The 13614-nt window shown below is 41.2% G+C and overlaps 1 protein-coding gene across 12 annotated transcripts in view; it reads right to left on the reverse strand.

Moving 5' to 3' along the window:
- The window catches only part of Pard3 (par-3 family cell polarity regulator), a 605303-nt gene that overhangs the window by 131414 nt on the left and 460275 nt on the right, over window positions 1-13614 (reverse strand). The gene's annotated exons all lie outside the window — the stretch shown is intronic.

Here is a 13614-nt window from a genome sequence, read left to right on the forward strand (position 1 = left end):
TAAGAAGATACAGAACTAGCATATATCACACACACGTAAAAACAATTCACACAACCAACTTCATGGCTTCTGAATGTCCTTAGAATGCATGAACAGAGACAGAGATGACAGGTGGAGGAGAGAGGCATGGCAGTCCTCACAGCGACTTGTGTCAGTCAGCCTTCCGCCACTCAACAAAATGCCTGAGATAAGTGACTTGTGGAGAGAACATGTTTGCTGGCTCATGGTTTCAGAGACTCCAGCATTAGGAGACTTTGCCCTCTTGCTTTGACCTCTGGTGACACAAAGCGCGTGGCAGAGAAGCCTGTTTACACATGGGAGCCAGAAAGCAGAGGTAGGGACAAGAACAGACTGGAGTCCCAGATCCCCTTTAAGGAACCGCCTCCAACAGCCTATCTTCCTCCTGCTGTATCCACATGTTAAAGGTTTCCCAGCAGCGCCACAGCTGAAGATCTATCTAGCTCAGCACAAGGGCCTTTGGGAATATTCAAGACCCAAACTAGAATACAACTAAAACTTACCGGACTCCTCGGATGTCAGAGAGTAGTAGTTTGATTACCTTGCATGCAGTCATTCATTTAAAGCTCACAGAAAATTTTGGTGGAGTAAGGATTGTTATCATCCCTATCTTACAGGCACAAAAGGTCACCAGAGACAGCCAGGAAGTGAACTCAGGCTGACTCCAGAGCCTGTGCCCCGACATACCTGGAGTATACCTTAGCACATGATCTGATAGAGTATTGTGAGTCTCCCCTTCAGTTACACGACCTCTATAAAACCTATAAGATTAAAGATTGCACATATAAAACAAAAAGGACTTTAAAAATGTTTTATACACTGTCCAGACGGGCCTTGAATTTCTGAGTTCCAGAGTGTCATGTCTTGGCCTCCTGAAAACATACACTACCAAATCCAGAAAGGACATTTACCAATTAAGATGTTTATATTTTGCTGATGGAAATTCTACATGCCTTTTCTAAAACAGGTCATTCCTACCTATATACAGTTTATAGTTTTCATTATCACATGCTGCACCCCATAAACTGTCTCTGCTATAATAATGAGGAAAATACATCCTTAATCTTTTAAACATGCAAATGCTATTTGTCATATCTTTGAATACTGCAGCAAACAAAACAGACAAAATTTCCATCTTTAAAAAGCAGCTTTATTTGATCTGAAGGAGGTGGATGCTAAAACTTGTGTGTAACATGCTGTACAAGCTGTCATAAGCACCAGCAGGAAGGAAGACCAGGACGTCACTAATTCCAACCTGCTCAGCTGCTGTGCTGTGGGGACAGAGCTGGCCTTGGGGAGGGCTGAGCTCCTTTCAGTGTGTGCTCCTGTGGAGTAGCACCCACGCCAGAGCACTGGTGACCCTCAGAATTCGCAGTGCACCTAGCCTGTCACTGGTCCCTACTGTCCTTTCCTTCTTTGGCTGTTCCCTTCCCACTATGGGCAATGAAAATTTTCAAACAGGAGCCACAGAGGAAAATACACCCTGGTAGCCAGTGATGGGGCGATAACAGGGTCCCAGATCCAGCCCACACAGCTGGGATTATTGCCAATGCCTCAGGGAGCATCCAGTCAATTTCACCATTATTTCTGCTCTCTTAAGAACATGGTCTCCTCCAATCTGCATGCGAATACTTGTGTGTGGCATTGACAGAGTCTCTTAATTTTTAAAAATTTTCAAGAATTACTAGATTTAAAAGTCAGGAAGCAATGCTCTCATGCAATAGCTTCACTGGAAGTAGCAGCAAACAATCAAGGACAATCTACCCTTTTAAAAATCAACTGAAATAGTTTTTCACTTAATAACAGGATAGTATGGTGGACATCATAACCATCCATCAGAGTGGGCAACACAGCATCTTAGTTCAGTGTGGAATCTAACATAAAAGCTGGAAATCTTATAGAAACAAAACAAAACCAGACGATTCAAAGATGTGCTGTTTAAAAGAAACGGTGGCTGGGGTTTGATCTGGTCATCCAAGAAGGGTTTATGAGACTGTCTGTCTCAGATGCAAATAAGATTTCTCAGAAATAATATTACAAGGAAGACAATGAATCACAGCTTTGTGAAACCAGAAATGGCTTGGTAAGGGAGTGTGCATCTTCTTTACAGAAAAATCTCCTCCCCTTCCCTAGTCTCTCCTCTCCTCTTCCCTCCCCTCTCTTCTCCTCACCTCTCCCCTCCCCTCTCTTCTCCTCACCTCTCCCCTCCTCTTTGCTGTCTCTCTGCACTAGTCTGTCTATCTCCCCCTGCCTACTGACCTACCTAGCTGACTTTTAAGATCTGTTTAAGATACAGTTTAAGCTCAACACCTTACAAACTCACCCTTCCCCAAGATGAGTTCCAGGAACCTCCTGAGCAATTCCTATCACTGCAAAACATTGTGTGTGGCTCAACATGTCAGGAGGGGTTAGAGGACTCGGGCAGGGGAGTAGATCTTACCATCTCTGGTAAGGGATGTGCCACACTGGTTGGCACACTGTCACCACTCACACACTGGGAGGTGACCAGGCAGTCACAGAGGCTGCCAAAGACACTGGCAAGTGACTGTACACAAGAACGCTGAACTTGTTCTGAGTTTAAGCCTTGCATATTTCACAGGGGTCAGATACAAAGAATAAAGAAGAGAATGGAAGAAAAAGAATCATTACAAATGAGTCTTTACCCCCAATCAGCTTTGGGTTCTGTTACAAAGTAATTTTTGTAAACTGTGCAAACAATAGGTCCTACAACTGTCACCTTCAAAAGACTAAACAATGACGGTTTTTCAAATTTTATAGCTGGCATTAAATATTAAAGCAAAGACCTAAGAAGAGTGGTAAATGTGACTTGGTTGTTACACAGATTTGTTAGGAACAAATTTTCAGATCCTGATAATCACTAAGCTCTGAAATGGTAAACTTTTCTCTTTTAAATCAAGTTTTCCTTCATGGAAGACAACACAGCATTATATTTAAAATATATTTTCACAACTTTAGAATTCTATCTAGTCACCACGAAATGCAATATTTTTCTGAGGTTGTTTATAATTATTTCAAGGCCACTATTTATAACTTTTTAAAAACCTATAGAGAACTATTTTTTACATGGTTATACAGATTGATGCTACAAATGAAACTGAAGGGGGATTTACTTGGAAGAAATTTAGAATAATCCTTTTCTATTCCAGTGATGTTGGAATCAACAAGTGAGCCTCATCTCACATCCCATTATTGTAAGCACATCTGCCTAATTTATAAATTAGAATTGAAATCCATCACAGAATTTAAGAGATAAAGGTTTACTAACTAAAACACTGCTGGCCTTTCATCTGAGTTGCTGTATATAATTTAAATGTGAAGTATCACATATCTTTGAACACATTCTTTAATTCAGACTTTACTTAAATGGACATAATCAGTTCCAAGCCATAAATTCGTCCAAATTCGTGCACGTGCAAGAAACCCTCTGGACTGTGGAACTCAGTATTCACCACTTCATTTGGACAGTTTATACCTTTGGTTATGAGTTGGGCCAGCGGCCCTTTACTCCAAACTCAGTCAGCTTCACCCTGGCAAGGTGACATTAAGCGACCAGGTACTTCAGCTAAAATGTAAATAACTAACAAGCACAAATTTAGACTATGTTTGGTTGCCCAATGACCTTTGTTTAACTTCAACTTATAGTCTGTAAACTAAGGTGAACTGAGAAACCCATCTTCCCCACCAAAGGGAGTTTTCTAGGAGATAATTATCTGGACCCAGAATACTTTGTTTTGGGAACAAGTATTTTCAAATCTCTGTCTTCCTATGAACTCAAAAATAAGCCTCAAAATATCTAAGAGGCAGAACTAATAACAAAGCATAAACTGATAAAGAAAATTCATTTTAACAGTATTTGTTTTATAGAAATACAGATTCACTCAAACATCTGAATCGCTTATAAACAACATTAAATCTATCTTAATTATTACAATACCACAGAACATGAATTATCTCATTACTTTCTGTTCTGTAATAATCTAGATCATTCATAATTTTTCTTATTTCCACATATGTACTGATTTTAGTAAAAGAGGCCAAGAATATTCCAATCACTTCCTCAACTGGAGAGAAAATAAGTATCTTTGCAAATCAACTAATATTTTTGCTCTTGTTACATTAAAATCAACCAACTGGGAAAAAGTTAAGGAAGAATGGAAGGTGAACAGAAAATCAAATCATTATCCACACTGAGGAAAAGGGTGCCCAGGGAAAAGTGCTAGAACATCTGGGAAGTTAATTTAAAAATGGATTGTGGATTCAGGGCTCGATAAAGTCTCCTAAGAACTTGAAAATGCATCTCACAATAGGACTCCACATAAATCCTCATGAATTTATATTAATAGTTGATTGATATTCCATCCTTATGCAGGAGCAAAGAGGAAACCAACACCAACCTGAGATCACTAAATACCACTAAGATTGGCATTTGAAGCCAGGGGCTTAGACTATCGAAAGGACAGGAAACAGAGGCAGTTAGGCCAAAAGAAACAAGATGAGCCAATGTGCCAAACTGCATGTGAAGCAGGATCCTGGAGATTCTGTTTGAGGCTGAAAATCCAAACACCAAGCAGCTCAAGGAGATCATGGCCCAGAATGTGACTGTCAACAACCTAAAACTTCCATCCTGTGAAGGGGAGACATTAAAACAAATATGAGTCCTGAGGGACTACTTGCCTGATAACTAGCAAAGTCTAAAACAGTTTTAGTTTACTCCCATATTTCTGCAGAATATTTAAACTTTCCCTGAGGCTAAAATAAATACATAAGTAAACAAACCCCATTACACATTACTTCTACAAACGAATTGTGGTTTCGGGCAATGTTAATCAACAAAAAGAATTAAACAAGAAGTCTTTAAAATTAGCCATGACCTTATTTATGGCTTCATTACTTTCAAGATTTCATTTGTTGGGTTGTTTATGTCACCTCAGCCTTTAATTTAATTGTTGAATCTCTAACTATATTACAATAGTTTAATGAATGGTGATTGCTTGTTTTTCCTTACCAAAAGTTAACATCTGCAGAATTTGTAACACCAAAAAGCCATTTAATTCACACATATATTTGGTGAAATTGAATTTATACTTTGAGATTGATTCTTTAATAGCAAAGGAGGTGTGAACCAATATGATGCGGTCTGATATACTAATTTGGAGATGAGCCTGGAATGTGAATTCCTGGGGGCCCGTGAGCACTATTCTGCAGACCTGGTCTGCATCTTCAAGGCAACCAACCACAGAATATTTTTAAGCAAGGGAGCCATTCAGTCATATTTTATTTAGATAGAAAAGTCCAGGCATTGGGTAAAGTTGGGATTTACGTAGAAGAAGACTGGAGATGGGAGGAAGAGACTCTTGCCAGAATCCACAAGCAGTCCTACTGAAGAGAAAAACTTGACTTGTTCAGAACTAAGGAATACAGCAGATCTGTCGTGGACTGCCAGGGATGCTGGGGGGGGGGGTAGGTTAAAAAAGAGAAGCGGACGCGTGGATGTGGATGTGTGGGCCATGACAGCAGTCACTGAGATTCATTTTAGGATACAAAAGGAAGCGTCTATATTTAACAAGTGTGGGTCTGGGTATTTGAGAGACACAGGAAGTACGCATTCCCAGCTGGCAGCACTGAGGGGAACTTAGACAGAGAAGGTGGGGGAGTGGGGGTTAGGCATCGCCAGTGCCATGTAGGAGATAAAACCTTAGCCAAGAGTGACACAGAAAAATAATGATGGCCTGTAGCTGCTTCCCTAGGGAATCTGGAATTTAAGGGGAAAAGTAAGTAGATCCTCTGAAGGGATAGCCAGAGCACTGTCAGGAAGAAAAGGACACAGGAGAAACCAGCACAATAAGCTGGAGCACAGTTCTGGAAATGCCAGAGTCATCTAGAAAGGGCTCAGGAAACGAATCCCTGGGGTCCACTGCAAACTCACCACCACCCAGAAATATAGATTTGCTACACTACAGTGCCAGAGATTGGAGGCCTGAAATGCATCTCACTGGGTAAAATCAAGGTGGTGAGAGCTGTGTTCCCCCTGGAGGCCCCAGTCCCATCAGTTTCCTCATCTACACAAGCTTCCAGGAGCCACTGGCATCTCCTTTTGGGGTTCCCGCCTCTGTCTCCAGGGGATCTCTCTATAGAGCTGGCTCTCCTGCTTCCTCATCTGCTTACACATTCCCTCAAAGATGGGTGGGGAGAATGTCCCATCTTAAGAACTTTAACTTAATCTGAAGCAGCGCCCTTTCCACCCCAGAGTAGGGTGTGGTCATGTTCGTGGAGCATTATGAAGCCTCCCGAGCAGCTTGCATAAGATAAGGGAAAGAAGATAATAGCAGCTTGTATCAAACCTAGGTTCATCTTTCAAGAAATTTGGGTCCAAAGTGAAAAGGAAACACAGGCAGAAAACAGATGGAAGCAAAGCGATTTTTCAAACAATGCAGCATGGTTGACGTCAGCACACTTATAGGTTATGTGGCTGTGCCAGGACTAAGGCAGAGGCTGTGGCCAGGGGCTGACAGGAGATACTGAGGCGCTGCCCCTTGAGGGGTGCACTGGTTGGGGATGAGTGGGAAATAGATTGGGTATAAGTGCCGAGAAGCTGAGAGGAGAGCTGAAGTGGGTAACAAGTTGGGGGCTCTAGCTGAGGTGACAGATAGTGAAGGTCCCTTGCCTGGATGGAGCACATGGAATTAGCAATGACACCAACCTGCAAAATTCATCTTGCAATGAGATTTACCACCTTTGAGAATTACTTTCTCACATTTCAACAAAAACAGAGATAAATAATATTAAGTAATCGGAAGTAAAGTGGTATTTGACTTTTGGAATAATGAATGCAACTTTATTATGTGACCCTCTATTTTTACCAGAGCACATGTTTAATAACTGCTGGTATCTAAGAAAATTAGTTTTTGTTCTGTACTTGCCAGACTTCCTTTTAACACAATTGGATTCTAGTTTTATGGAGAAAAAAACAAGTTCACAAAGGTCTTTTCTTTTAAAATTGGCATTTTCTCTTTCGTGGTAAAATGCATGCAAAAAGCACATGATTATGGTATTTATGTTTCCATTAAAGTGTCCTCCACAAGCTAGAGGAGTCTAGCCTACTATTTTCCTGCTATTTAGATTTATAGCAGTACAGTTCCCATTTTATTTCAATTATATTTGAAGACAATGCACTCTTGGTGGCAAATGATTGCATGGTGACAATCAGCAAATGTCCATTAGGGCTGTCTTTCTTTGGAGATTTTAAACCAGAGATTCAGGTACCTAGACATAAAAATATAAATTGCATAGTGGCTTGAAGTAAATAAAAAGCATTATTGTCCAGGATGTCATCATGCATCTTTACATTGCTGGGTCAAAATATCCAACACCCACAAGTTAAAGGAAGTAGGATGTATTTTAGGTCAGTTTGTAATGGTTTCAGTCAGTAGTTGGCTGGTTCCAAGGCAGAGTGGCACAGCAGGCAGGAAGCAGCGCCCTCCTTCTTTCCCTTTTTATTTCATCCAGGCTACATGCCTATTGGTTGATAAAACACACACTCAGGGTGGGTCTTCCCTCTTTCGTAAATCCCTAATCCACACCCAGAACTATGGTCAACAATCAGTGGACTAATCTATTATTATGATCTAATTACCTACCCAGAGCCCCATCTACAAGGCTTTGGAGGAGAATCTAGATATAAGCCATAACATACTTGTCTCAGAATTCAAAGTATACTAAACTTTCTAAATTGAAATTGTGTACTTATAGGAAAAGAAATTTTTGGCCTCAAGAAGGAATACCTGTAGTACCTCACCTGCAAGATGGATGCTTAAATAAAATGACAATTTAGATAGAGCTGTGCAGAGTGGAAATCACAAATGATTTCCCCTTGTCACTGTTGACACAATAAACTAACTCATACTGGAGTTCCTTGTTTTGTTTTGTTTTCATTAGCTCAAGAGTAATGACTTTCTACAAGAGAGTCAACTGGGGCACTCATTAAAATTTGAGCTCGCAGTCCCTAACCAGATTGAGTATGCCAAAACATCTAAGAGCACAGGTCAAGACACCAGGGGAAGGCACTGTGCTGTGAGATAAGCATTCCAGATGCTTTAGACGCAAGCTGAAATTTGAAAAGGCAGTTTCCGAATCCAGTCTGTATTAACTATTCTGTTATTATAACAAATACCTGATCAGCTTGTAAAGCGAGCAGGCTTCCATTGCACCACACCTGAACCTTTGAGGTTTCAGGCCACAGTGGACTGGTCTTGTTGCTTTGGGCTTGCAGCAGGGCAGTACATGGCTGGGAAGCGTATTGTGAGACCAACTGCTAACCTCACACAGTGGAAGAAAAGAGAAGGGGAGAAACCAGGTTCCTACAAGCCTTTCAGGGCTAAAGATCTCTCACCAGCCCCCTCTCCCTTCCTTGTTTTCCAGCAGTGGGGATTGAAACCAGATTCATTGCACAGAGAGCTATGTCCTCACTCTTTTCTGTTTTATTTACATTTTGAGTCAGAATCTCACAAAGTCTCTAAGTGGCTCATGCTGGCCTCAAACTTGAGGACCTCCTGCCTCAGCTGCCTGGAGTGCTTGAGATTCCAGGTGTATACTATCATGTCAGGTTCAGGCCCCGTCTCTTAAAAGTCCTACCACCTCCCAATCTACAGGCTGGAGACTAAGGTTCCACACAGGCCACTGGGAAACAGTCCAGATCCAAACTCTACTATTGCCCATTACAGTTCTCAAGAGTGTGACTCTTGCTCACTGGCCCGCCAGGAGCTAACCGGATATGAACAGAGATGCCGAAAGTTTAACTGAGGTTGAAGCACAAGCCACATTTTCCTAAGCGGCCTCAAAGACTGACAATTAGTAGGAGTTCCATGAAAGTAGAAAATGAAGGCTTTCCCAGAACCGTGACAGTTCAAACTCTGGAAGAACAGGAGACAGCAGACTGACTGGTCTTAGATCCCTATCTCCTACTCACTCACAGTAACACACATCATTTAGAGCACCTGCACACCAGCTTCCAACCTTGGCAGCCCCAGATACCAGGGAGGTCACAAAAGCCCCATGCTAAAGTGACGAAGTCCACTTTAAAAAGAAAAATTCACTCTGCAATGCATGGAGATGATGGGGAGATCAAGCCATTTAATGTGAATGGTGTTTGCAGAATCGCAATCCCACATCTTTCTATCTAATTAGGTTAGAAAGAATCAACATCTATCTGTTTGCACTTTCATTCTGTTCCTCGCTTATCTTACACGTCCATGTGGGGCTGCTGCATTCTGTATGGACCTACACGGATGCTACTTGAGAACATGCTATTAACCAAGTCAACGCTGCCCATGCCCACAGAGGGAAGCATATTATTGTCGTCATTTTGCAGCAGAGGCAAAGGAAGCCCGAAGACTGAAAAGCACAGGATCAGACCCAGGCAGCCTAGGCGCATAGTTCATATCTGGTATGTGTGCTTCAGTGCCATGGATGGAGTGCTGTCAGGCCCTGGAAGGCCTAAAAGTTGTAGAGGTCTTTCATTTAACAGATACACAATGGTTACTGAGAGGTTTAAAAAAACATGACGGGCAGCCTAGCTAATTGGGCAACACTAGAAAACTTTGCCATATGAAATTTCCTTCACCCAGAGACAGTGCTGTGATATGCAGACTGGCTTGACCAAAAGACAACTAACTTCCTTTAGGCTCTTCTGTGCATTCTCTGTTATATTCTGAATGCCACTTGGCCTCACAAAACAGAAACCTCAAGGCAGGCGACTTGAACAAGCAGCAGCTTACCCTTCAGCGGTACCAAGGAGTCCAGGATAGGCACCCAGCCCTGGGGCAGAATCTGCTCAGGTACCAGCTGTTGCTCTCTTCCTCCACACGGCCTCCACTTTCAGCCTGTCAGGTAACCTACCCTGGCAGTGCCCACCCAACATGTAGGAGAGACAGGGAAAATATCAGCGGGCAAAAGTCCAATGGTCCATTCTGTTTTATTCTATCCTATTTTATCTTGCAGCGCTGGGGAGGAAATCTTGGCCTTCGGCATGAAAGACAGGTGATCTACCTCTGAGCTGCACCTCCAGCCCAGCCTCATTTGAATCCGGAAACACTGAGGCTGCTTTGAAGCTCATGGCTCAGTGTGAGGGAGCCTGGGAAACTGTAGCTCTCAGATGCAAGGGGCAGCCTGAGCAAAACTGGGGTTTGTGAAGGAGGAAGAGAACAGGTATGGGTTAGGCTGGCAGCGGTGTCTCCAAGGCATGGGAAGGCATGGGAACGGTGCCACAGCAGATGCCAAGTACTGCAGGCAGTTGAGACACTGCAACCAAATAGGAAGTGCACTCGCACCCAAGAAATACAATACTATGAATCCATTACAAGGTGAAGTCCCTGAGGTGCCTGGTTACAGGCAGAATAACTGTAATATCTTCATGGGTTTAAGCCTCATTATTCATATGAAACCCTGGGTGAGGTTTGCTTCTCTTAGGCATCCGCTAGACACCAAAGTCAAAGCATTGCCAAGGACCCTAATAAATAGTGACCACAGTGGCACTGTGACTAAGACATGCAACCCAACAATGGTTCATGTGTCAATAAAATTAAACCTGCATGAAGACATCTCTAGACCCAGTACGAAAACAGCCTGTAAAAAGCATTTCATAGGTAATATGTGCAGATTACAAAAGGGTCCCATTTTGACATTAAATTCAGCGCATTTAACAAATTACTCTTGGTTGCTTCCATGTGGAGCCACAAAACCCACATCTTTGACTACAAGACCCATCAAAATAATTCAGCAGTGAAATCCTACATAGCTTTCTTATCGAATAAAGAAAATCCAAGAAAAGATGCAGGCTACACATTAGATTTGCAGCTCCCTATCTTGCTTATACTCCCATGAAATCCAAAAATTTGAATAGTAAAGTTTATCTGACACCAATTGCAAATTTTGGTGACATTTAGTCAGTTGAAAGGATCTTGCACATTGTTCACACAGGAACTAATCTCTGGGGAGTTTCAAGTTTTGTATTTTCACTGGAATGATTAGTGTCATTTTTTTAAGTTAATGTAAATATATTCCAGATCATCTTATAGGCATGTTATTTCACTTCCCCAATTTAAGTTTACAAATATGAAGGCATCAAGAAATGCTGCTTTCTCTACCTCAGCTTAGTGATGATGGAAGCAAGCTGGACCTCATGCATAAATGATGCAGTTATGTGATGGGCAGGCCAGAGACTGTCACACATGAATGCTCAACAGCACTGCAGAAATTTGGAGAAAAGTGACAGGCAAATGGAGCCAGCACTTAGTCTGTGGGGGCAGACAAACACACTTAAATAAACCTGCCATGTAGCAGGCACTGCCGTATTTGTGATTTGTGCAAGAGTTCAGACTCTTAAAACAGTATTATTGGCCACATTAAATTAATGCTGTTCATTTGAATGTAATGGTTTTGCCATTTTGTTTGTCTTTAATTTTGTGAAGATGTTTGGTTGTTATAGTTGTATAATGGTTATAAACAGAAGGAATTTAGTCCTATTTAATTTTAATACATATTTAAGTAATGTTATAATCAAAACAATTTAAACTGCTACTGCAGTTATCAAGAGATTTTCTTTCTTTTTAAAAAAGTTTCCTACCCTACTCAAGTCTGTAAACTTGACTACAGCTTTCTTGCAGACAAGAAATGGCAATCTTTTTATCCAAATCAAGTTCAAATTCACTATTAGATAGGTAAAGAAGTAATTTACAGGTGTAGTAATTCCCCAGGTTTCAATTAGTAGCATCATTCACTGTTCAATGTGTATCTTATACTCTACAAAAATAGTAATTAAAAAACAGAAATATATATTCCTGCAACTCATTTTTTAAAAAATGTATCTCTCTCCGGGTAAGGCAGATGGGAGCTTTTGAATACAGTGGTGTGTGAGGTGTGGTTCTGAGCTATTTACTGCTTGGGTAACACATCCCTGGGACTGAAGTCTCCTCTGGTGTGCTCTGCTGAGTGCGCGTTGATGGAAATGAGGATGGAAACTGTGTGAGTCTGCTGTTAGCGCCGTGTGGAGGAGAGACTGTGGGACGCTGAGTCAGCCATGCTTCCGTCCAGAGAACAGAGCTCAAAGCACAGAAACCATCTGGAAAACCTGCAGAATCCAGTGAGACTTGGACTCTAGTAGGGTACTGGGTTTAAAGCCATCATTTTTGGTTACGAGGCGTACCTGCTGTGAGTGTACCCATGATTTTGAGATTTTTGAGCTAGACATGCAATATGCAAGATGCTGACTGCTTTGATCAAAAAACAGTAATATGTCAACTAATTTAAGTTCCTTCAATCTGACTGAAAATGTTACCCTTTCTGATGTCCTTTCTCCCAAGAAAACACTTTCAAGGGGTCATTCATGGCCTTCAGATGCAGTTTGATGGTGTACGAGCAGCTTTCACAAATACAGCAGAAACCAAGCAAAAGCTTTTAAGGAAAATGTCACTGTCACTGATAATACCTTCATTCTCTGAGTCCTGATGTATCTGTGTTGTAAAGAAGCATACAAACCTTCTCAGAATCTGCCAGAGGATTTAAACAAACCATAAACCTCCAGTATTTATTAATTTATTCACTCATTATACTCAAGATCAAATAGATTTTTGAAGATAATGAAGAAAGTCTATAAAACAACAACAGGAAAAGGAAATAGAATATTCTGACCAGAGTATCACCTTAAGATCTGCTTGTTTGTCTGCTGGGCTTTTCTCCCTCCATTTGCTGTTTTTTTAAAATGCTTCCTTCTAAGTTTACCTAGGGGTTACCTGTTGCTCTTGCAAATTTCTATTAAAAATACCTGGAAGTGAGGAACTAAGATACAGGTTACGTGCAAAACTGTAGCAACTAAGAAAGACATCGATGTCATAAATGAAATAATTCCAGGCCATTTCTTGTCTTGCAAGTGTTATTAAAGATCCGGACCAGTAGTGCCAACATCAAGCCTGGGACATTTACAAGAAACAAAAATTCTTGAACTCTCATCCTGACCTACTAAATCAAAGTTCTAGGGGATAATCAATCAATCAATCAGTCAATCAATCAGTGTTTTAAGAATCCCTTCACACAATCCTGCTGCATAAAGCCTGAGAATCACTGGTTTTAATAAACCACTTATAATGCACAAGGTCCAGCTCCTATATAGAGTCATGATAACAAGATCAGAGCTGGGGATTTAGCTTAGCGGCATAAGCGCCTGAACTTGCAAGCAGGCAGTCATGAGTTCGATCCCTGGTACCGATAAAAACAAAAAAGACAAAAAAAAAAAAAAAAAAAAAAAAACAGTGATAACAAGATCAGTGTGTTACTGATGACAATATCATGCTTATTTGATATAAAAACAGAGTATTATTTACTTCATGAGCTAAACTCCATATGGAACTTGAATACATAAATGGAAAGGTGGGAAAAGATTTGTTTAAAATTGTTTCTGGGTTGGGCATGGTAGCACATGCCCTTAATCTCAGCACTAGGGAGGCTGAGGCAGGAGGACTGTCATGAGTTCAAGAGCAGCGTAGGCTATATAATAAATTCAAGCCCCCCCCAAACTACACAGCA

Source organism: Cavia porcellus, unplaced genomic scaffold (genome assembly GCF_034190915.1).
Source record: "Cavia porcellus strain 051 isolate PalLab524CR breed Dunkin Hartley unplaced genomic scaffold, mCavPor4.1 scaffold_7, whole genome shotgun sequence".
NCBI classification, from domain to species: domain Eukaryota; kingdom Metazoa; phylum Chordata; class Mammalia; order Rodentia; family Caviidae; genus Cavia; species Cavia porcellus.